Raw genomic sequence first — 22,674 nt, 5'->3', positions numbered from 1 at the left:
AACTTTGTACCCAATTTCAATCATTTTTCTTCGTCCTGTTGGTATTGTCTTCCTATTTGCATCTCACCTGCAGTCATGGCTAAGTACTTATTGACCTCCCAGCTCCAGTGTAGATATGGAAGAGATGGCAGTGGAGAAACTGCATAGAAAAAAAAAATCTCCTTGCAGGTTTGTTGTTACATTAGAGGAATTTTATAATGCTTCCACTCTAGCAAAACAGGCTTCTGTGTGGAGGTCTCCTTACATTGCCTATTCTTGTCTGGGAGGAAATATGGTTCTCCCAGCCCCAGATAAATACTCAAGGGATCATAGAATGTTAGAGCCGGAGAGATGGATCTTAAAGGTCATTTTAATTAGCCCCTGCATTTCTAGATGCTGGAATGGAGAAGCACAGAGTTTAAGCTCTTTGTTTGAATGCATGAGATGACTCCAGCAACTCATCTTTGAGTAGGAAAAATATTTAACAAATGTAAATAAAAGAACTCCCACTTTTGATGTGGCTACGGTATGCCGCCAAGTAGAACGTGCAACCTGGTGTAAAGTGTGTAAAGTGTGCAAGCAGGTGTAAAGTGTGTAGCTCAGCCCCGTTATGTCTCTTATCAACAGTTGATTATTCTCTCCCTGGAAATGTACCTTCTCAGCCCAAGTGGTCAGGTGCAGTTTTTAGAAGGACCCAAGAAGCTTTGGGAGAAGAATAGGGTGCTAGCCCAGCCAGCCAGCTCAGCCTAATCAACCGTGGTAATCATGAGGCAACATATGTCATAGATCATTCTCACATCGAAAATGCATAGAATTCAAAAGCCACTGTCAAAAGCAAATCTATTTATGGGTTAATAATAGAAAATGAGCAACCTCTTATCTTCTGAAGTAGTTCCTAGTCTCCATTTCAACATCTGTTTCTGTAGGATACTGTAGCGGATGCTGTGGCATGTCACCCAGATGCCCTTTCAAGACTAAGGGTCTCATTCCTCCTCCTAGTGGGACTGCGGGTGGAGGTGGTAGCTGATGGCTGTCAGCTGATCCACTCCAGGAATTGGCCCCGAGCTGGAGCGAGCTGCCTTGCCCCAAATCACATCCCTGCCAGGGAGGCGCCAATGACTAGTCCATTTCACTCCCAAAGATGGCTTATCCTGAGAGCACGCCTCAGTAAACTTCCTACATGCTCCTTCTTGGAGGGTGCTCCCTTGGGAACCCGACCTAACATAGATATATAGGACAGGTATTATTATTGCCACTATAAAAATAAAGAACTGGAAGCTCAGAGCACACTCTTCTTTCATAGCACTCATATATTTTATTGTGTAATTATATTCACTTCCACTCCAGTCAGAGACCTTCAGAATTACTGAAACACTTTCTCAAAATGCCTATGCCCAGGTCATATCCTGGAAATGCTTCCAGCTCTATTAAGTCTGGGCTGGGGTCTTCACTGATTAATTGTATGTTGAAGCTCCCCTGGCAACTCTGAGGGATATCTCTGTTTGAGAACACCTAGGTAGAAGGATCCAGTATTTCTTAGTCATTATTTTCCTCCAACAACACTTACGACAACGCCTGGCATATGGCAGCACTCAATAAATGTTAAATTAATGAATGAATTCCCTAAAGTCATAGACGGATTCATAACAAAGGCCTAGGACTCCTGGCCCATTGCTTTCACTGCTGGAGGTATTTAAGGGAAAAAAAAAAAAAAAACTTTCTTAGCAATATCTTAATCATCACTCCTCTGGCAATTGTTTATTTAACTTCTTAAAATTCCTTTCAGCAATGGCAACAAAAATAAAGCCACAAAAAAAAAAGCTGTATGCTAATAGGCTCTCTTAATAATTTTACCACCGAATTATATTGTACACTCTCCACTGTCATCCCCCACTCCAGAGTCATCTGGGCTAGAAAGATGATAGATACACAGATTAGTCTCTGGTCGTAATGAACACATCCATTATAAAAGCAATAGTAACTGCAACAGGGATTATGTGCTTGGCGAAAACATCTCCAGTGTCTTGTAAACACCTCAGCCTTCTGGCAGCCCCCCTGTGGGCCTATTTACTGCCTCTACAATGCAAGGTAGCTACTGTCTAATTATACACAACTGGCTTGGTTAATCCTGTATAATAATAATTAAAAACAATTCATATTTTTTTCTTTTACTCTCTTTATTAACTTTAAACTTTTAAAAGCCTCAGAGGTCCCTGTAGAATCAAAAGCTTATTAAAATATCAAGACATGCGAGCCTTTTCAAGTGCATATTATTACATTTGTTTTTGTTAACATGACAAGGCCCAGAAGAAACTCAGCAGACTTCTGTAGATCAAAACAAAGGCGATGTGAGAGAAACTGGAGCAATGTCACCCATAGCCATACAGGAAACAGCAGGCCCCACAGGACTGCCCTCAGCAGCAGCCCGGATGGGCAGGACAACATTAAGGGAGAAAGAACATAGCCAGGGGGGAACTGCCCCACCTTGACTGCTTTCTCAGGTAGGCCTGCCTAGGCTCTGGGGGCTTTTGGCTGCCTTGGTTACCTGGCCCACGGGTCCCAGTATCAGATGCATCCTTTCGACAGGAGGGCTTGAGAGAGGGCAGGGAAAGGAGGGGAAGGTGCTGTTCCAGGCTGTAGGCTGCTTGGATACTCAAAAGGGGACAACTGAAGGAGCTGGCTGCTTGGCTTACAGGGAAATAAAGGAGTCTTACACACATAAACCCACATGCACATTCTGGAAACGTACACAATGGACACTCCAAGCCTCTCCATGGGCCTTGGGTAAAGAAGGGCCTTCCAGGCCACTTATTTGAGGCTACCCATCCTTGATTCCTTTCCCTTTTTGGAAACTCTCTTTGCTTTATTCCACCTCCTTCTAGGCTTGGGAGGAGGGGAATCGGGCTGAGTTGTGTACATGGTGTGATTGGGCTTCTGGCCTCCTTCAGGGGACCACAGGCCCTTGGATCAGCCTAGGTAAAGACTAGTTAGTAATTCCCAAAGTGGATTCTTCTCGTTCCCTAATCACAAAAGGAACCCACATATTCGATGGAGTATTAGAGCTTTAGAGTGAAAGGGTTGCAGTGGTAAAGAAAGGAAAGATTCCCTTGCTTATCCATACCAACTAATTAGTGCTAAGTAATTTTAATTGGTCTCAAGAAGCAGAGGAGAGTGTGAATCCACATAGGCCACACACAGGCAATTACTATTCTGAGCAGAGAAGTAACATTATCTATTGAGCACCTTCTGGGGTCAGGCATGGCGCCAGGTGTTTCATACATATGTAACCTCCCGTTGGAGGTAGGGAACTGTGTGTTACTCAAATGAAAGTACCTAGAACAGCAACTACACTTTATACATATTTATCAAATGGATTAACTCATAATCCTCACAGTGACTTTGTTTGAGACATTACTATCCCCATTTGGCAGATGTGGAAAGTGCAGCTCAGACATTTGCCTGAATTCTTACTTCAGACACTCTCCTCCACTGGCTTTCAGGTCTCCACACTTTCGGTTTCCATCCTACCCCTCGTTCACCCGTTCCTCCTCTTCTTCCTCATTTCTTAATTTTGGAGTATTTTCTTCTCTAAATTTACTCCCTTGGTGACCCCACTGAGGCTTGAAATACTGGTAACTCCCTCACTTATATTTCCTCCCCATACACACCCTCACACTCCAGACTTGTCTACTCAACTGCCATTCAACATCTCTCATCTCAGCTTGGAGGTCTATTGGATATTTCAATCTTAACATGTTGAAAATCACACTCCTGATTCTTTCCCACCAAATTGACTTCAGGTACACCCTCCCCAACTCCGTGATGGCAACTCCACCCTTCCTGTTGCTCAGGCCAAAAACAATGGCACCATCCTTGGCTCCTGTCTTTCTCTAGTAACCTATCCACCCTCTGTCTTCAAAATATATTTAATTTGGTACTTCCTGTCAGTCCTCCAACATTGACACCCAGGTCTGAGCCTTCCGTATCGCTTGCTTGAATTATTGCAACAGCTGACTGGGCTCACTGCCTTCAGCCTTGCCCCCTGACACTGAAGCTATATCATGCCACTCCTTTGCTCAAAATCCTAAAATTCACACCATTTAGCTCAGAGTAAAAAGATAAATAAATTCAAAATCCTTCAACAACCTACAAAACCCAACATGACCTCCTACCTCCCTCACTTGCAGAACCTCAGCTTTTATTTATTTATTTATTTATTTTTTTAATTTATTTTGAGAGTGGGGGAGGAGGGGCAGAGAGACAAGGAGAGAAAGAATCACAAGCAGGCTCCACACTGTCAGCACAGAGTCCAATACAGGGCTAGACCCCACAACCATGAGATCATGATCTGAGCCTAAATCAAGAGTGGGACGCTTAGCCAACAGAGCCATTCAGGTTCCCCCAGAAACTCATCGTTTTAAATTCTCCCCTCACTCCTTGAACTCTAGCCATCTTGTCTCCCACCTTTGTTCTGGCTGTTTCCTCTGCCTAAAGCTACCTCCAGAAATTTGCCAGCTAACATGCTTTAAATCTTTGTACAGATCATACTTCCTCAATGAAGCGTATAGGATATTGTGGCTTGTCAATGAGATAAATACAGAAACTTAGAATGTGTAGGAATTTTTATAGCAACTTGACATTGGCCTGACACCCATGCATATGGTCTCTTGACCATGGGCTAGGCCAGTCCAGGTATTGTTGCTGTGCAACATGAGTCACGTGTGGTGTGAGCTTGCTCACGGGTCACGCGCAGTAGAACCGTGCACCGGTCTGCAATACACTGGAAGGTACAAAGCTGCTTCCTTGTCACAGTAAGTTTGAGAACTGGATGTTCTAGAGAGCGTGTGAGCACTGAGGAGATTGTTTTATGTTAAACTGGGACTTGGAGGTTGCAGAAGAATTCTCTCTATTGTCTCCCGCCGACCTGACGCTTTGAAGCTCCTGCAAGTTCATTTCTCCTTTCTTCTCTCATGTTACCCAGAACCTGTGTTCCCTTTCCCCCCCCAGAAGTTTGTATGTGATCCACTCAGTTAACTTGGAGAGAGAAGGCAGAGAGGTAGAGCTAGAGACAAAGAACACAGCTGCTGATCTTGACAGCTGCTGCTTCTGTTACTGAAACTGGGAATTAACTGAATTGGAGAGACTGGATAGAATTAGCAAGCCGTGGGATGTATCTGCTGGGAATTGGCTTTCTTCAAGCTGGTCAGAATGAGAATTTGGGAGGAGGGCTGGAAAGGGAAGGCCTCTGGAGACCCTATAGGGGAGCACTCACTCTGGTTCAGCTGGAGCTGCTGTTGGCTCTCCCCTGAGTCCAGGGGAATCAGTTTCCCCAGCTTTGCCCCCTTCTCAGAATCATCACCCATGTTCCTCCACAGCAGACATTTTCCTCCTTTTCTTTCTATCACCTGTGGTAAAGTAGTTATCTTGATCAGGGAAGCATGAAGGGCTCTGACATTTTAATTATCATCTGTCTCCTTGAACAACAAGAATAAGAGGGAAAACAAATCCCTTAAGAGTTACCTGCTGGAGGGTTTTGCCAGGTCTCCTTTTACTCTACCTTCTGTATAGTTAAGCGGGATCTAGGCTGTGAGTTATGGAAACGGGGACTATGAAAATGCAGAGCTGTGTGTGGCCCACAGTGTGGAGCTGAGGAGGACCCCGGGGGCCTAGGTGTGGAGTGGTATGAAGAGGCTCATTACTGAACGCTTCTATGGATCACAAGCGAGTTTCATAATTTCTCTTTGACTCTGTTTCCTAATCTAAAAGTGGGGCTAATACCAATATCACTCGATAGATGTGAGGATTAAATGTATGCACAAAATATACATAAGGCCCATAGCACAGAGGCAGATGCCTTACAAGTGATGCTCAGACAGTAGGCAGTGGTAGCAGGTGCTTTCAGTGAGTTATGTCTGTGTGAATTTTATCAATTTCTGGACATCTTTTACTCTCTGGCTCCCTCAGTGTGCCAGGCAGAATAAGCTCCCCTTCCCCTCCCAAGAAGTCTACACCCTAATCCATGAAACCTGGGAATTTGTTGTGTTACTTGGCAAAGGGGAATTAAGTTGAGTATGGAATTAAGATTGTTGGGGCGCCTGGGTGGCTCAGTTGATTATGTGTCCAACTTCGGTTCAGGTCATGATCTCGTGTTCCGTAAGTTTGAGCCCTGCGTCAGGCTCTGTGCTGACATCTCAGAGCCTGGAGCCTGCTTCAGATTCTGTGTCTCCCTCTCTCTCTGTGCCCCCCACCCCCCATCCCCCCTTGCTGCTCACACTCTGTCTCTCTCTCAAAAATAAATACACACAAAAAAATAATTAAAAAAAGATTGTTAATCAGCTGATTTAGCATGGATTATCCAGGTGGGCCCGATGTAATCACAAGGGTCACAATGGAAGGGGGCAGCATAAGAGAAGGCCAGGGTGACACAATGTGTGGACTCAAACCCCCTGTTGCTGGAGATGGAAGAAAGAGGCCAGGAAGCAAGGAAGGAAGGCAGTCTCAAGAGGCTGCAAAAATCAAGGAAAGGTATTCTTCCTAGAACCTCCGGAAGGAATGCGATCCTGCCAACACCTTGGGTTCAGCCCCATGAAATCCATTCCAAATTTCTGACCTCCAGAACTGTAAGAAAATAAATTTGTGTTGCTTTAAGCCACTATATTTGTGGTCATTTGTTACAACAGCAATAGAAAACTAAAACGCATCTCACCCTGTCTGGTGTTTATAGAACTGCACAAAGGCCAGGTTCTTATGCCCTAGTCAGCGAACATTCAGCATGTGCTCACAGAGCTCCTGCTATGCATGCAGCATTGTGGTAGGGCCATAGGGAGAATGGAAGGAATACAGGACTCTCTCTGCTAGGTCTTACCTTCTCCTGAGTGGACAAAATAGGCAGGTATATGTGAAATACATAGCAGTAAAAGGTACAAAGCAGTAAAAGAACTACAGGACAGAGGGAGGGCTTCACTATGGAGATAAGGAGTGTGAAGGTCTGGCTAGTATCTGAATATACCACAGGCGAGACATTCATCTGAAAGAATATATGTCTCGTGATATACATGGGGAAGAATGAGGCTGCTTGGACTTTCTGCCTTTATGATGGGCAGAGGTAGACAATGGGTAGGAGAGAGGTGTGTCAACTCCATTGCTTCTTAGCTGACAACCTCAGGATATGTCATTTTATCCTCTTCATCTATAAAATGTGGAATATACACAGAGCAATTTTATAAGGATTAACTAGACATGACCCATGCAAGTACTTTGTAAACTATAAGGAATACATACAAATAAGCTTTCTGCCTCTAATCTCTTTTGTAAAAGTTGGTCACCTATGTCCAACTGGCATCCTCAATAGTTATGCATAAAAGCTAATGTAAGCAACCTCTGGCTTCGTCCACAAACTGTCAGATAAAGACTTAGGGGTGCTGTTGGGAAATTGTTAATTACAAATAAATAGCTCCTCTCCTATAGCCAGGAACCACTGTGAACACCAGAACAGGGCAGCTACTAGAAGAGCACTCCTGGGAAGTAGAAAGCATTTGCTCTGGATCATGAAGTAAGCAATGCACAGCACATGGTGGGAAAAGGCAGGACTTTCATGGTCCCGTCTAGGGATAAGAGACTGACTTCATGAATGCTGGGACTTGAGGAGAGCATTCACCATACATAAAAGCTCTCCGGGGGGTAAGGGTGTACTTACACTGGAGCAGCAGGGTTGTTCTTGACAAGGAAGTACAGATAAATCCCCAGGGCCTGGACTCCAAGGCAGTGTCTTGTCTGACAGCCATTTTTATTTCTTCCCTATTCTGAGATGGTACAGCTGTTCAGGCCGTCAGTTACCCTTGGACACTCCCAGTAGTCGCAGAGCTCCCCACAAGGTCATCAGGAGGAGCAAACGAGCTGAGCCCTACAGAAGAGTTTTGCAAACTGGAAAGCCATGTCTATCAAAAGGTGAATCCAGACCAGCAGCATCACCTTTAGAAATGCGAATTTCCAGCTTCCACCCCACACCACTGAGTCGGAAACTCTGGGGTGGCACCCAGTACTGTGTCTCACGAAGCCTTTCAGGGATGCTGGTGCCTGCAACTGTGTTAGCACCCCTGCTGTCCAGTTACAGCATTACTTCTTTTCCAACAGTTTCCTGGCACCGCTGCCCCTCTACCTTAGGATGTAGGACTCTTTCCTCTGGGCTCCCTGTGAGAGAACCAAGAGCCCCAGTTGTACCACTGAAAGTTTTGTGTTACCCCCAAACCCCTTCATTTGGAAGATCAAGGTCGTTGGTCTTCCCAGAAGGGACTTCATTTTTTTTTTTAAGTTTATTTATTTATTTCGAGAAAGAGAGAGAGGGGGAAGAGAGACTCTCAAGCAGGCTCCACACTGTCAGTGTAGAGCCCAATGCAGGGCATGAGATCATGACCTGGGCCGAAACCAAGAGTCAGGCACTTAACTACTTGGCCCCCAGTCCCCCACTTCATGATCTCCTTAATTAAATATGAATATGGCCCTTATCTTATTTCATCTTCTATCTCTTCATGGCTTTGGGGAATGTGCTTATCCTAGTGTTCCTCCGAGGCCGGCAGAGAGTAGGGACTATATACTAACCCTGGGCAGCAAACACATTAAGCCATCATTGTACAGCACAATGACAGAGATATGTTCAGGGCCCTGTGGGCATGAGGACACCAGCCCTGGACTTCAGAGGAGTAGGGAAGGCCTCAAGGAAATGAGGACACCTAAGACCAGGTAGGATGTTGCAAGCTGCAGGGTATTGGGTTACGTATTCTCTAAGGTTAGAGTCAATTCAAATGCCTACAGGTGTGAGGAAGGAAACAGGTGAGTGAGACAGGCAAGGTATGAGGCTTTACAGACAGAACACGAGCTGTCGAGTCTAAAGAGGGCAGGGCTCTTCTGATGCTGCCTCACTTTTCCTGGTAGGAATGCATGCTCTGTGGCCAGGTTGTCCAATTTTGCAATAGGAGGCAGAACTTCTGATTATTTTCCAGCAGATGTCTTTCCCCACCCGCACTCCTGCCCCCATGGCTTCAGTACCTGCCTCATTGACACTGGTTAAAGGATTGGTATGGTATTTTACAGAGCCTCTAGTAGGATTTACTCTGACATCACAAGGATTTGGGGAAGTACGGTGGATTTCATAGCCAAGGGACCGTGAGTATCCCAATTCTCCTTACCACTTTTGATAATGATAGTTCACTTCTTGATTGTGGCAAACTATACAATGATTTCTGTGATCCTGAGAGATGTATAAGTGATAGATATGCTTAATTTTAATATATGAATATAAGGATGAAGACTGTTAAGAGAATTCTTTTCCAAGCAACAGTATATATTAAAGGGTGACACTGTCACTAAGCTTAAAGTTGGAGCTATTGCTGAGGTAATTTTTTTCAAATTTTCACCTTTAATCTTTCTTTGTTTTTGAAGTGACATTTTGAGAGAGTTAAGATTTGTTCTAAAATGTACCTTGCATACACACACACTCACATATTTACACTTGTGTATGAAAAGATCATGGGGTCTGTTTACCTGAGATTATTTTTTACTCTCTGTTATTTTGATTGGCTTGTCTTGCAATCCAAGGAAACACTCAACAGCTTATGTATCTTGAGTGATTAAAATGACTTCATAATAGAAATCATACAATTTTAACATTGATGGCTGTGAATACTAATTAATTTCTGAAAAGAAGTATGAATATTTTTTGTTAGAAAAATATTACAAAAGCATGTTTATCCCCATGAAAATTTTAGACTATGTTTATTGAAATATGAGTCAGAAGTCATGTGAGGCTTATGAAGATAAAAGAGTTCTTTAAATTCTGGTCTGTTTATTTTTTTCTCAGCTAAATTGCTTCTCTACAGAGAACATTACTGACAAAAAGGTGAAAATAGGCCAAGAAGCACCATGGAAATTAATAAAAGCCCTAGAGTGCCCTTCTTAGTAGAAGGTATCCACTATGTGTCCAGGATATTCAAAAGTGAATGAATCTGTGTTGTATAAAACGGTCCCAGGCAATATTTAACTTCATGAGAGTTTCTGCATAGCAAATATTTTCTGGTTATTTTAGTGAAATTGTCACTCATGCAACAGCTTTGAACTAGTTAACTCCTGGGTGGAAGAAATGCAGTTTATTTTGAAATACAGGGAAAAGAAATTAAAAAAAAAAAAAAGCCAAAGCAGTTGTAAGCCACATTTACTTCTTTCTGGTTTTGAAAGATTTTTCAGCTTTTTAAGAAAAGAGAATTAGCACAAAGTATTTCCTGGGCATCTCTTAAGGTTGAAAACTGAAGAAAATTGAAATAATGGCCCCTGTGTTTGGCTTCCTTCCTCCATAACTGAAAACTCTTCCATATGTTTGCTGTCTTACCCCTCCTCATCCCCCACTCAATCTCTTTTTGATTTCCGGGATGGCTGATCTTGTTTTCCTGTTTCTCTGTTTGGCTGCTATTGTTTGAGAGCAGCAGGACATCCACAGGAATGGCTCTCTGAGGACCCAGAATATCTCTATTCTTTGGGCTGTTTGTCCCCGTGTCAGTACTACAACACTAAGAATTTAGGGGGCTCAAATCATTTACAAGGGTACAAAGTACATTTTGTCATTTGCCTCCTGAGGTCCAAATCTTTCTTCAGATTGCAAATGAACCAACAAAACAAAACAAAACACAATTCTTTTAGCTGTGGTCAGTAACAAATGTGACACAGAGCAAGGAGATAACACCAGACCCTTTCAGGGCCGGACCTCTGCAAGGTCACTAGTTCCCATTAACAATAATGCATTGACTCTTGCCCCTTTGGGCTCAGAAAAATGGACATGCCACTTGGGCCATAGCTCAGACTTAGGTATAGGGAAATGATCATGCCTGAGCACCTGGCTCAAATTAGAGCTTGTTAAGGGGCATCTGGGAACCACATTGAAAGGACTTGCCTCATACCAGGGATGATTTAATGCTTATTTCACCCCAAATCAGGACATACATTAGAATTTGTGTGTGTGTTTGAGAGATGGAGAGCACGAGCAAGAGGGAGAGAGGGGCAGAGAGAGAGAGAGCATCGTGAGCACACTCCACACTCATCACACTCATTGCAGAGCCTGAGGCAGGGCTCAATCCCACAACCTTGGGATCATGACCTGAGTCAAAATCAAGAGTCAGAGCCTCAACCAATGGAGCAACCCAGGCACCCCTAGAATTTTTTAAGTTTATTTTTATTTATTTTGAGAGAGAGAGACAGAGAGAGGGAGGGAGGGAGGGGCGGGGGGGGGGGGAGAGAATCACAAGCAGGCTCTGCACTGGCAGTGCAGAGCCCAATGCTGCAGGGCTTGAACTCACGAACCATGAGGTCACGACCTGAGCTGAAACCAAGAGTCTGATGCTTAACCGACTAAGCTACCCAGGCACCCCTCCCCTAGAATTTTAAAAACAATTTTTATTTTTATTTTTGTTCCAGTATAATTAACATATAGTGTTATTAGTTTCAGGTATACAATATAGTGATTCAACAATTCCATACATCACCCAGTGCTCATCACAAGTGCACTCTTTAATCCCCATCACCTATTTCACCCATCCCCCCACGCACCTCCCCTCTGGTAACCATCAGTTTATTCTCCAGAGTTAAGGACATGTGTGGGAATTTAAAACCCTATCAAACTCTCTATATAAGCTCTTTTGTGAGGGCAACGACCATACCTAAAACATCACATGCCCAATGCATGCCACACTCAAGGTTAATTCATACATCTAAAAGTCAACTTTTTTTTTTAATGTTTAATGTTTTTTTAAACATTTAAAATTTTAAAACATTAAAAAAATTTTTTTAACATTTATTCAGTTTTGAGAGAGAGAGGCAGAGTGAAAGCAGGGGAGGATCAGAGAGACAGGGAGACACAGAATCTGAAGCAGTCTCCCAGCACTGACCCCAATGCAGGGCTAGAACTCACAAACCATGAGATCATGACCTGAACCGAAGTTGGCTGTTTAACCAGCCGAGCCACCCAGGCACCCTTAAAAGCAAACTGTTTAAATGATAGACTCCAGGGTTTTTTGTACCTATTGTCTACGAACTCCTAGTTAGTTAGTTAGTTAGTTTATTTATTGAGAGCGAAATTGCATGTGAGTGAGAGAGAGGCAGAGAGAGAGAATCTTAAGCAGTCTCCATGCTCAGTGCAGAGCACAGTCCCATGACCCTGGGATCATGATGAAATCAAGAGTTGGATGCTCACCTGACTGAGCCACCCAGGTGTCCCTAGTTAGTTGATTTTATTATCTCCACTGTACTCATCTATGATCTTAGATTTGGTATTGCCCTTCCTCTACTTAAAGCTGTGCTCTTCAGGAGTGGTATGGAATCAGTCTTTTCTACCATAGTGAAAATTTAAAGCATGTGTATAGCTTCTCCCAGATGTTTTTATTTATCAGTAATAATAAGTTAAGCATGCAGAGAAAATTTTCAGTGATATGAAGGTCTAACACTCAAATAGGACTTTAAGTGAACTTAGATCAGTCATAAGCATTTTAGTTTTCTGCCCCATCCATTCTCAGTTAGGGGCCTGACATCTTCCTCTGTTGATGGAATAACCTTGAGAGGCCAGTCATTAGCATGATGGCCCTCTTGCTGTTTCTACCTAACCATTTAGAAACTCTATGCTACTTCCAACATCCTTCCATAGAAATCTTCTCCCTTGCAATGTACAAATTAGGTAATTGGTCTTCAAAAGCATAGAATAAAACTTAAAGAGGCCTGAAGGTTAGGGAGCTAAGATTCACAAATCGCCTTTTCTCCCTTTATAACATGTGGGTTGCCATGCCATGCCATGGTGATGGGAGGATGGGAATTTGGAAAAGACCAGGAGATGCAAAAAAAATTTTTGTGATGTCTCACCTGAGTCCAGCCTGGGCCAAGATTATTGCTTGATCTCATTTTGTGGTGAAAGGTGGTCAGTAAACACACCTGGATTCTTTGTCTTATCATCTCTGCTTTCTCTGTGCTACCCTGAGAACTTAATAGGGCCTAGTGCTACCAGGGGGTTAGTGCTTCTATGGTTTACATGTCAAATCTCATTTTAAATAGTTAAATGAAAGACTGTTGGAATTTCAAGCCTTCTCAAGTATATGGATGATTCTGGTAAGAGTCATGCAGGAGTGTGCTTGACATTGTATCATACAACGGGTAAGGTAGACCTTGTTGCTCCATCCTTGCAATCCATAGCAAAAGGAGATAGAGAACAGAATGAGTCTTTCCTTGTCTTTTTCTAATAAGTGCAGAAATAAAGCCTTTGAGATATTTTTCATTGATTCAGTGCTCTCATTTGAGGGCCACATATCTCTTATGCAGAGAGATAGCCAGAACCCCCAGTCACCATCTCATTGACAATTTGAATATAGAAACTCCAGGTTCACAAGGGAAACTCTAAGCAAATGCACATGTTTCATGACTAGAGGAATTTGATCCCAGACGCCTCCATGGAACCCCTGACCATGGAGAGCTGGAGAGCCCAAGGTCTATGGCTCAAGTCATTACTTAGAACCTCATACCTGTGTTGGTCATCCAGGTATTACTAGTCACAGGTCAATAAAAGGCAGAAAATAGTAGACTCGACAGCAAGATAGTAGTCTTCTTCCTAAAGTCTAGAGTATGTGGTCTCTGCCACCCACTCCTTGGGTTCTGATACCTGAAGCCCCACTTACATCCACTAGGTTCTTTACAAGGGAGGAAGGGAGAGGAGTAATCTTTGTCACAAGCTGGAAGAAGTCTGGCTTGACTCATCATACCAACTGTGTGAGAGGAGACAGAGGGACCCAGGGAGAAAGACAAATGTTTTTAGAGAAAAATCCAAAAAGGGTATTTGTATGTACAAATGAGCTTTAAACTTCTTTGTCTCCTTGAGTGTCCCACACCCCAGAGTCTAATGTCCTGGTAGCATCTTTGGCCTTGACCTATATCAATGACCCTCTTGGTCCTCAAAACTCCTTCTGGACCAGGGCATTTTTACAACCCCTGATGCCTACATGGTCCAGGCAAGTAATGTCAACATATACCATGTAGGGACTTGGGGGAGTGGGTGGCTGTAATGGGAATAGCCATTCAGTTTTAGCTGATGGTTATCATGAGAAAATGCAATGCCAGATATTCCAATTAAAAAAAAAAATTTTAATGTTTATTTCTGAGACACAAAGAGACAGAGCATGAGTGGGGGAAGGTCAGAGAGAGAGGGAGACACAGAATCAGAAGCAGGCTCCAGGCTCTGAGCTGTCAGAACAGAGCCCAGCACGGGGCTTCAACTCACAAACCGTGAGATCATGACCTGAGCCGAAGTCGGTCACTCAACCAACTGAGCCACCCAGGCGCCCCCAGATATTCCAATTTTTAAAGTGAAGCTAGGAATTCAGATTTTTATTTGTATCTCTTATTCTTAGGATGCTAGTTCCATTTTAAAAAGCAAAAAACAAAACAAAATAAAAACAAAACACTTTATAACAGATACAGGCAGATGGCCAGTTACCAATTTCTACCCTGAAGCTTAGACATTAAAACAACACTATCCAAGAGTCTGGGTGGCTCAGTTGGTTAAGCATCTGACTCTTGATTTTAGCTCAGGTCATGATCTCATGGTTCATGAGGTTGAACCCTGTGTCTGGCTTTGTGCTGACAGCATGGAGCCTGCTTGGGATTCTCTCTCTACCTCTCTCTCTCTCTCTGCCCCTCCACCCCTCAAAATAAATAAATAAACATTTAAAAAACACCATTCAACATTGATCATAATAAATATTACATGAAAAAGTAAGTTTGGGAAATTCAAGACAGAGTGTATTGCTAACACATGGTGAGGGCTGTGCAGTAGCTTATACTTCAGGACACTCAAGCATAACTAAAGCAGAGGATAGTCTAGATTATATCTAGAATCTAACTGCTTCTTCCTACCTTGGTTTAAGCTGCCATCATCTCTTGCTTAGATCATTGTAATAATCTCCTAAATCATCTCTCTGTGTCTATAATTGTCCCTTAGCTCAATTCTGTAAGCAGAGAGATCTTTTTAAAACATGTCAGATCATGTATCTCCTCTGCTTAAAACACTACTATGGTTCCCATTTCACCTAGACCCAACGCCAAAAGGCCTTATTATTGCTCAAAAGGTCCTTGGTATTCTGGGCCCATTCTTCTCTGATTTCATTTTCTTCTCCTCTTTCTCTTGCTCCTTCTGCTCATGCACCTCCCAAATTAGGGCTTTTGCTGGCTGTTCCCACTGACTTAAATTCTCTTCCCTCTAATATCCATTTGCTCCCTGTAATGTAGAAGCCTGCCCTGATCACTCAATTTGAAATTGTCATTCACTCCTACCCTGGCACTCTCTATCCTCTTTACTTTGCTTTGCTTTTTCTCTTTATCCATAGTACATATCCCTTCCATTGTAATATATAACTTGTTATGTTTATTGGTTATTGGTTATTATTTTCCATTGGAATATAAGCCCCATAAGGGCAAGAATATTTATTTTTTCTCACTGATAGATCTCCAGTACATAATCAGTGCTTGCACAAAGCATCGTGGGAACACTCACTATATTTTTATTGTGAATTAACTAATGAATGGAATTATGTGGATATGGAAACATATCTTTGTGGAAGTCCCATTGGTCTAACAGATCGTAGTGCCGTAAATAATAATAGGTGCAGCCTGAGGCCAGTTGTGTGGCTGGATTGAATCTGGAGATTTGGTGACTCTTGAATGTGTCAAGGACCATACACGATGAGTGCCGAGAGAAAACAACAGGCTTCTTGAGTTTTGCTTCCATGAAGGGGCTATGCGAGCATCCGAGCCTGGAAGAGCTTGGTCTGAAACAGTGTACAAGGAACAGAGCCTCTTTGCACATAGTATGCTTGCACTGCCTCTTTGAAATCTGGTTGATGATGACATCTCCTTGGCAAAACTCAGTCTCCATGGTCCTGACTAATGTTCCGTTAAGACCTTGAGGTAGCAAAACCATTTCTCCTAGGAGCTTGGTTTGAGCACCGGCAGAAAGACAGGCAATCTATCCCTGTGTGCTGGCAACTGGCCTCTCTTCAACATCTGTTCCTTTCAGTTTTCCTATTACCACACACATGCCACTTAATTTTTAACTGCATTAACATATACTTCCTGCCACATCACCCACCCTCCCTGCTCTCTTCTTGGTGAGCTTCCTTCAGACCTACTCTCAGAAGATGGAACGTTCTCAAGGCATGATCCCAAGTGAACTTTACTGAGAGAGTTGATGTATCAGTGGAATCTTATTTCAGCCTCTACCCACTACACATTTTTAAATAAAAACTGCACACAGCACAAGACAATACATAGCTTACTGGCAGGACTTTTAACTTGAAAACATGAATTGCTTACCATCGCAAGAAGGGCTTACCCCTGACAAATTCTCCTATCACCTATCCAACCTAGTCCCACCTAGAAAAAGCCTGTGATTGATAACTACTTGAGGAAGAGTTCAAAAGCCAGCCAGAGGCTAGAAAGCTCAGGAAAGGAATTTTCAAGGAGCTGACACGTGAGGACAGTAGACAGAACTTAGTTACCTTGATGTCTGAGAGGACAGCTTTCAGCCACTGGAGCTCCTGAGAGTTAGGAAAAGAAGCGGATTGAATCACTTTAGTGGCCAAATGGGAGAGGAGGTGAAGAGCTTCAAGACTGGCCTGGCTGGGTCTTTCAGTTGGACTGGTCTCACATTCTCTGCAGTTTGGGTCACATTTAGTCCTCCCTCCAGGCCTTTGCTCACTTGAGTTCACTTTGTTCACCTGCCAACCCGATTCCATTCATCTCAAAAGCCAGCCACATGCCTCCCTCTTTTGTGGACTCTTCCTGATCTCCCTCATCTGATAAATCCAACTTCTGGAGCTTGCCTTGAATCCTTAGTCTCTTTGCCATACAGCTTAATGTTCTAGTGTGTTATTTCATACATATCGATTATTTCTCCTACTACCTTATCAAATAATATCCTCCATAATATAATGCTGTTACAATAATGTTAAGGTGAGGGCCTCAGAGAGATCCAGGCTATCCAGGACAGCCTGATATTAAGGACTTGGGGTACGGTTTCAGTGTGTAGAATAACAATATCCACAGAGAAGATGTGTACCCAAGTGATTCACAAGATGATCCACTCAATTAAGGAAAAACCATATTAGAACTTCTATTTACATTTACTTTTCAATTTCATCATTTTAAGATTTCTATTGTGTAACTTATCATACATGCATTATTTTAGTGAAGTGCACATGATTTATAAATAAGTTAATACACATTAATTAGAGTGGCTAGGTCAAAGTTATATTAAAAGGGTGTGTGCACTCAAAAAAATCTTTGAGATTACTGGCATAAAAGTCCAAATAGAAAAATAAACATCTGGATCTGTCTACATATTCCTGAATAAAACAAAAAGAGATCATCTGACTTTAGAAGGAAACAAATTGATGTACTTATCACCAATCATATATTGTATGATAAATACAGTATAACTCCAAACCGTTTGTACTTCTTGCTATGATAAGTACTATGGCTTTTGAGAAATCTTCCCTTTTAAAATTGTTGGTTCTGGGGCACCTGGGTGGCTCAGTCAGTTAAGCGTCTGACTTCAGCTCAGGTTGTGATCTCAGGGTTTGTGAGTTCCAGCCCCAGGTGGGGCTCTGTGCTGACAGCTCAGCACCTGGAGCCTGCTTTGGATTCTGTGTCTCCGTCTCTCTCTGTCCCTCCCCTGCTTGTGCTCTGTCTCTCTCTCCCTCAAAAATAAATAAACCTTCAAAAAATGTGTTGGTTTTGAGATTCTAAAATAGAGCATATTATTGATATTTATGAGTTGTGGGACCAGAAATAGCAAATATTAATCTTTGTAAAGTGGTAATCAATAAGTTTAAACTGGATGGATCCTCTCAGGTCCTTAATTGCTAAATAATGCTTTCTGGCTGTGACAGTGGGGTAAAGGAGAGGGTTAACTACCAGGCCTGAGATGTTCAAACCCTTTACGTTCAGAAGAAAACTGGCCCTTGACTGGCTCTGGGAAATAACTTCTAAATCCTTGGAATATCCTGCTTGATAACAATGTCTTTTTATACCTGGGGCCTTGGGCCACCCCAATACTTTATGTTAATGATGTAACTGATGGTGATGGCCTTGGGCCATGTTGTATCATTGTGACCTTGGGAAGGGTGGGATTACCCCATGCCCACATTACCACACAATGGACATCACAGCTCAGATAAGTTTCCCTGGTTGGCAATACTCTGTACATGTTGTTACACATTATTACTGGGAGAAATAAGCATTGTCTGTAAACTCAACTGAAAGAGGATAACTGGAAACTTGTGCCTGCCCTATACTCCTTTTCCTGATTTTAATATGTGTCTGTTCACTATAATAAGCTGTAAGTAAAACAGCTTTTCTGTGTTCTGAGTCATTTTAGTGAATCATTGAATCTGAGGGTAGTCTTGGGGAACTCTAGCACAGTGATGAGAGTATCTGTGACGTAAATCATAATCTATCATGTGATCTTACTGCATGGAACAGGAACATGATGCTCAGAAGAGTGAAGTGACTTGCCCAAGGTTGCACAGCTGGGAAATAACAGAGGGAGGAATCCAAATCCAGGAGTGTCAGATACTGAAATTTGTATTCAGATTTCCTGCAGTCAAATACCAGTTCTGCCCCTTACTGGCTGTGTGACTTTGTCCAAATGACTTAATGTTTCTGTGGCTTCAGTTGCTTCCTCTGTAAAGCAGGGATGATAAAAACAGCCTCAAAGGGCTGTTGCAGTTGGTGAGGATAATGAGATAGTGCATGTAAAGATATTTGGAAGAGTGCCTGGCATATGGTAAACACTTAGCAGTTATTAGTTTATGTAATTATGATGATGAAAGCAGTACTTGAGACTAGATTTATTCCAAACTGAAGAAACAGGCCACTAGCTGTGTGTGTATAAGCGCCAGTATATACATTTCAGCTATTCCCAAATCTCAGCCCTGCTGCTCCTCTACACGATCATTTGCTTCATGTGGTTTTTTTTTTTTTTGGTCCAGATTGATCCTATCAAACTAAAGAGAAAGACCTAGGTTCTACACCCTTTCTCTCATGTTAGATGTTGCTTCCGTTGCCAAAGGCAGCCATCTTTACCTTAGGCTAAATTTGGTGGTGATGGCTGAGCAGGGAGACAGAATCTCAGTTCTTTTCACTCTCCCTTCCCCTCCCCCTCTCCCTTCTCCTCCCCTTCTCTCTCTCTCTCTCTCCCTCTTCTTCTCCTTCTTCTCCTTCTTTTGTATAATTGACCTATAACACTGTATTAGTTTTAGGTACACCACATAATTGGATATTTGTATATATTTCAAAATGATCACCACAGTAAGTCTAGTTTACATCTGTTACCTCATGGTTACAAGTTTTTTTTCCTTGAGATTAGGAATTTTTTTTTAATGTTTCTAATGTTTATTTTTTTGAGAGAGAGACAGAGAGACAGAGACAGAGTATGAGCAGGGAAGGGTCACAAAGAGAGGAAGACACAGAATCTGAAGCAGGCTCTAGGCTCTGAGCTGTCAGCACAGACCCCCAGGCAGGGCTGGAACTCATAGACCATGAGATCATGACCTGAGTCGAAGTCAGACACTTAACTGACTAAGTCACCCAGGCGCTGCAGAACTTTCAAGATATACTCTCTTAGCAACTTCCAAATATGTAACAAATTATTATTAACTATGGTCACCACACTGTATATTATATCCATATGTTTTAATTATTTTGTAACTGGAAGTTTGTAGCTTTTGACCACCATCACTCATTTTTCCCATCTCCTACACTCCACCCTTGACAACCACCAAAATGTTCTTTGTACCTATGAGCTTGGTTTGTTGTTGTTTTAAAATTCTGCACATAAGTGAGACCATTATATCAGTATTGGCTTTCTCTGTTTGACTTATTTCTCTTATCATAATGCTGTCAGGGTCCATCCATGTTATTGCAAATGGCAGCATTTCATTCTTTTTTATGGCTGAATAGTATTCCACATACATATATCACATCTTTTTTATTCATCCATCCCTCACTGGATATTTGGGTTGCGTGGCTATTGAAAATATACTGCAGACTCATCAAAACATGAGAGGCATATATATTTTCAAATTAGTGGTTAGTTTTCTTTGGATGAATACCCAGAAGTAGAATTGCATATGATAGTTCTATTTTGATTTTTTTTGAGGAATGTCCTACTGGTTTCCATAGTGAATATACCAATTTACATTCCAACCAACATTTCACAAGAGTTCCTTTTTTTCCCCATATCCTCACTAGCACATGTTATTTCTTGGCTTTTTGATAATAGCCATTCTAACAGGTGTGAGGTGACATCTCACTGAGATTTTGATTTGCATTTCCCCATTAGTGATATAGAACATCTTTTCATGTGTATCTTTTGGCCATCTATATGTCTTCTTTGGAAAATGTCTATTCAGATCTTCTGCTCATTTTTAAATTGAATTGTTTATGATTTTTTTGTCATTGAGTAGTAGGAGTTCTTTATATATTTTGGATGTTAATCTCTTATCAGATATATGATTTACAAATACTTTCTCCCATTTCAGTAGGTTGCCTTTTCATGTCATTGATGGTTTCTTTTTTTGTGCATAAGCTTGCTAGTTTGATGTAGTCCCACCTGTTTATTTTTGCTTTTGTTGTCTCTGCTTTTGGAGTTAGAGTCAAAACACATTGCCAAGACCAGTATCAAGAAACTTACCACTTATATTTTCTTCTAGGAGTTTTATGGTTTCACATATTATATTCAAGTCTTTAATGCATTTTGAGTTAATTATCGTGTGAAGTATAAGATAGTGGTCAAGTTTCCTTCTTTTGCATGTGGCTATCAAGTTTTCCCAGCACCATTTATTGAAGAAACTTCTTTCTCTGTTGGATATTCTTGGCTCCTTTGTCATAAATTAATTGTCCATATATGCATGGGTTCACTTCTGAGCTCTCCATTTTGTTCCATTCATCTCTTTTTTATACCAGTACCACACTGTTTTGATTACTGTTTTGAAATCAGGGAGTACATCATGAATCTCCAGCTTTGTTCTTTCTCAGATTTGCTTTGGCTATCAGGGATCTATGGTAGTCCCATACAAATTTTTAGGACTGTTTGTTTTATTTCTGTGAATAATACCACTGGATTATTAATGGGGATTGCACTGAATTTGTAGATTGCTTTGTGTAGTATGGGCTGCTTAACACTATTATTTCTTCCAAATCAAGAGCATGGAATGTATTTCCACTTATTTGTCCCTTCTTCAATTTCTTTCATCAATGTCTTAGTGTTTAAGTGTATAGGTCTTTTACCTCCTTGGTTAAATTTATTCCGAAGTATTTTAGTATTTTTTATGTAATTATAAATGGATTTCTTTTCTTAAGTTTTCTTTTTAATAGTTTGTTATCAGTGCATAGAAATACAACTGATTTGGGTATATTATTTTGTATTTCACAACTTTACTAAATTTATTTATTAGTTCTAACAGGTTTTTTTGGTGGGAACTTTTGGGTTTTCTAAATGTAATATGTCATCTACAAATAGTCTAAGTTTTACTTCTTCCTTTCCAATTTGGGTGCTTTTATTTCTTTTTCTTGCCTAATTGTTCTGGTTAGGACTTTCCAATACTATGTTGAATAAAAAAGGTGAAAGTGGGCATCCTTTTCTTGTTCCTGGTGTTCAAGGAAATGCTTTCAGCTTTTTGCCATTGAGTATGATGTTAGCTATAGGCTTGCCATATATGGTTTTTATTATGTTGAGGCACCTCTATTCCCCCTTCATTGAGAGTTTTTATCATAAATGGATGTTGAATCTTGTCAAATGCTTTTCTACATTTATTGAGATGATCATAGGATTTTTATCTTTCATTTTGTTAAAGTGATGTTCTATTGATTGATATATAGATGTTGAACAATTCTTGCATCCCTCAAATAAATCCCACTTGATCATGGTGTATGATCCTTCTAATGTACTATTGATTTTGGTTTGCTAATAATTTGTTGAGGATTTTTGCATCTGTTTTTATCAAGGATATTGGCTTGTAATTTTCTTTCCTTGTAGTGTCCTTATTTGGTTTGGGGATCAGGGTAATGTTGGCCTTGTAAAATGAGTTTGGAAGTGTTCCCTCATCTTGCATTTTATGGAGGAGTTTCAGAAGGATTGGTATTAAATCTTTGATTTTTTTTTTTTTTTTTTTTTTTGGCATAATTCACCAGTGAAGCTGTCTGGTCCTGAAATCTTCTTTCTTGGGAGGTTTTTGGTTTTGTTTTGTTTTGTTTTGTTTTATTATTACTGATTCAGTCTTTTTACTAGTAATTTGTCTATTCAGATTTTCTATTTCTTCATGATTCACTCTTGGAAGATTGTATGTTTCTAGGAATTTGTCTATTTTTCTCTAGGTTGTTCAATTTGTTGGCATAGAATTGTTCATAGTAGTCTCTTATAATCCTTTGTATTTCTGTGGTATCAGTTGTAACTTCTTCTCTTTCATTTCTGATTGTATTTTCCTGAGCCCTTTCTTTTTTTTCTGGTGACTCTGGCTAAAGGTGTGTCAATTTTGTCTTTTCAAAGAACCAGCTCTTTGTTTCATTGATCCTTTCTATTGTCTTTGTGGTCTCTATTTCATTTATTTCCACTCTCAT

This window comes from Felis catus, chromosome A1 (genome assembly GCF_018350175.1).
Source record: "Felis catus isolate Fca126 chromosome A1, F.catus_Fca126_mat1.0, whole genome shotgun sequence".
Taxonomy (NCBI): Eukaryota; Metazoa; Chordata; class Mammalia; order Carnivora; family Felidae; genus Felis; species Felis catus.
This window is presented reverse-complemented; position numbering follows the sequence as displayed.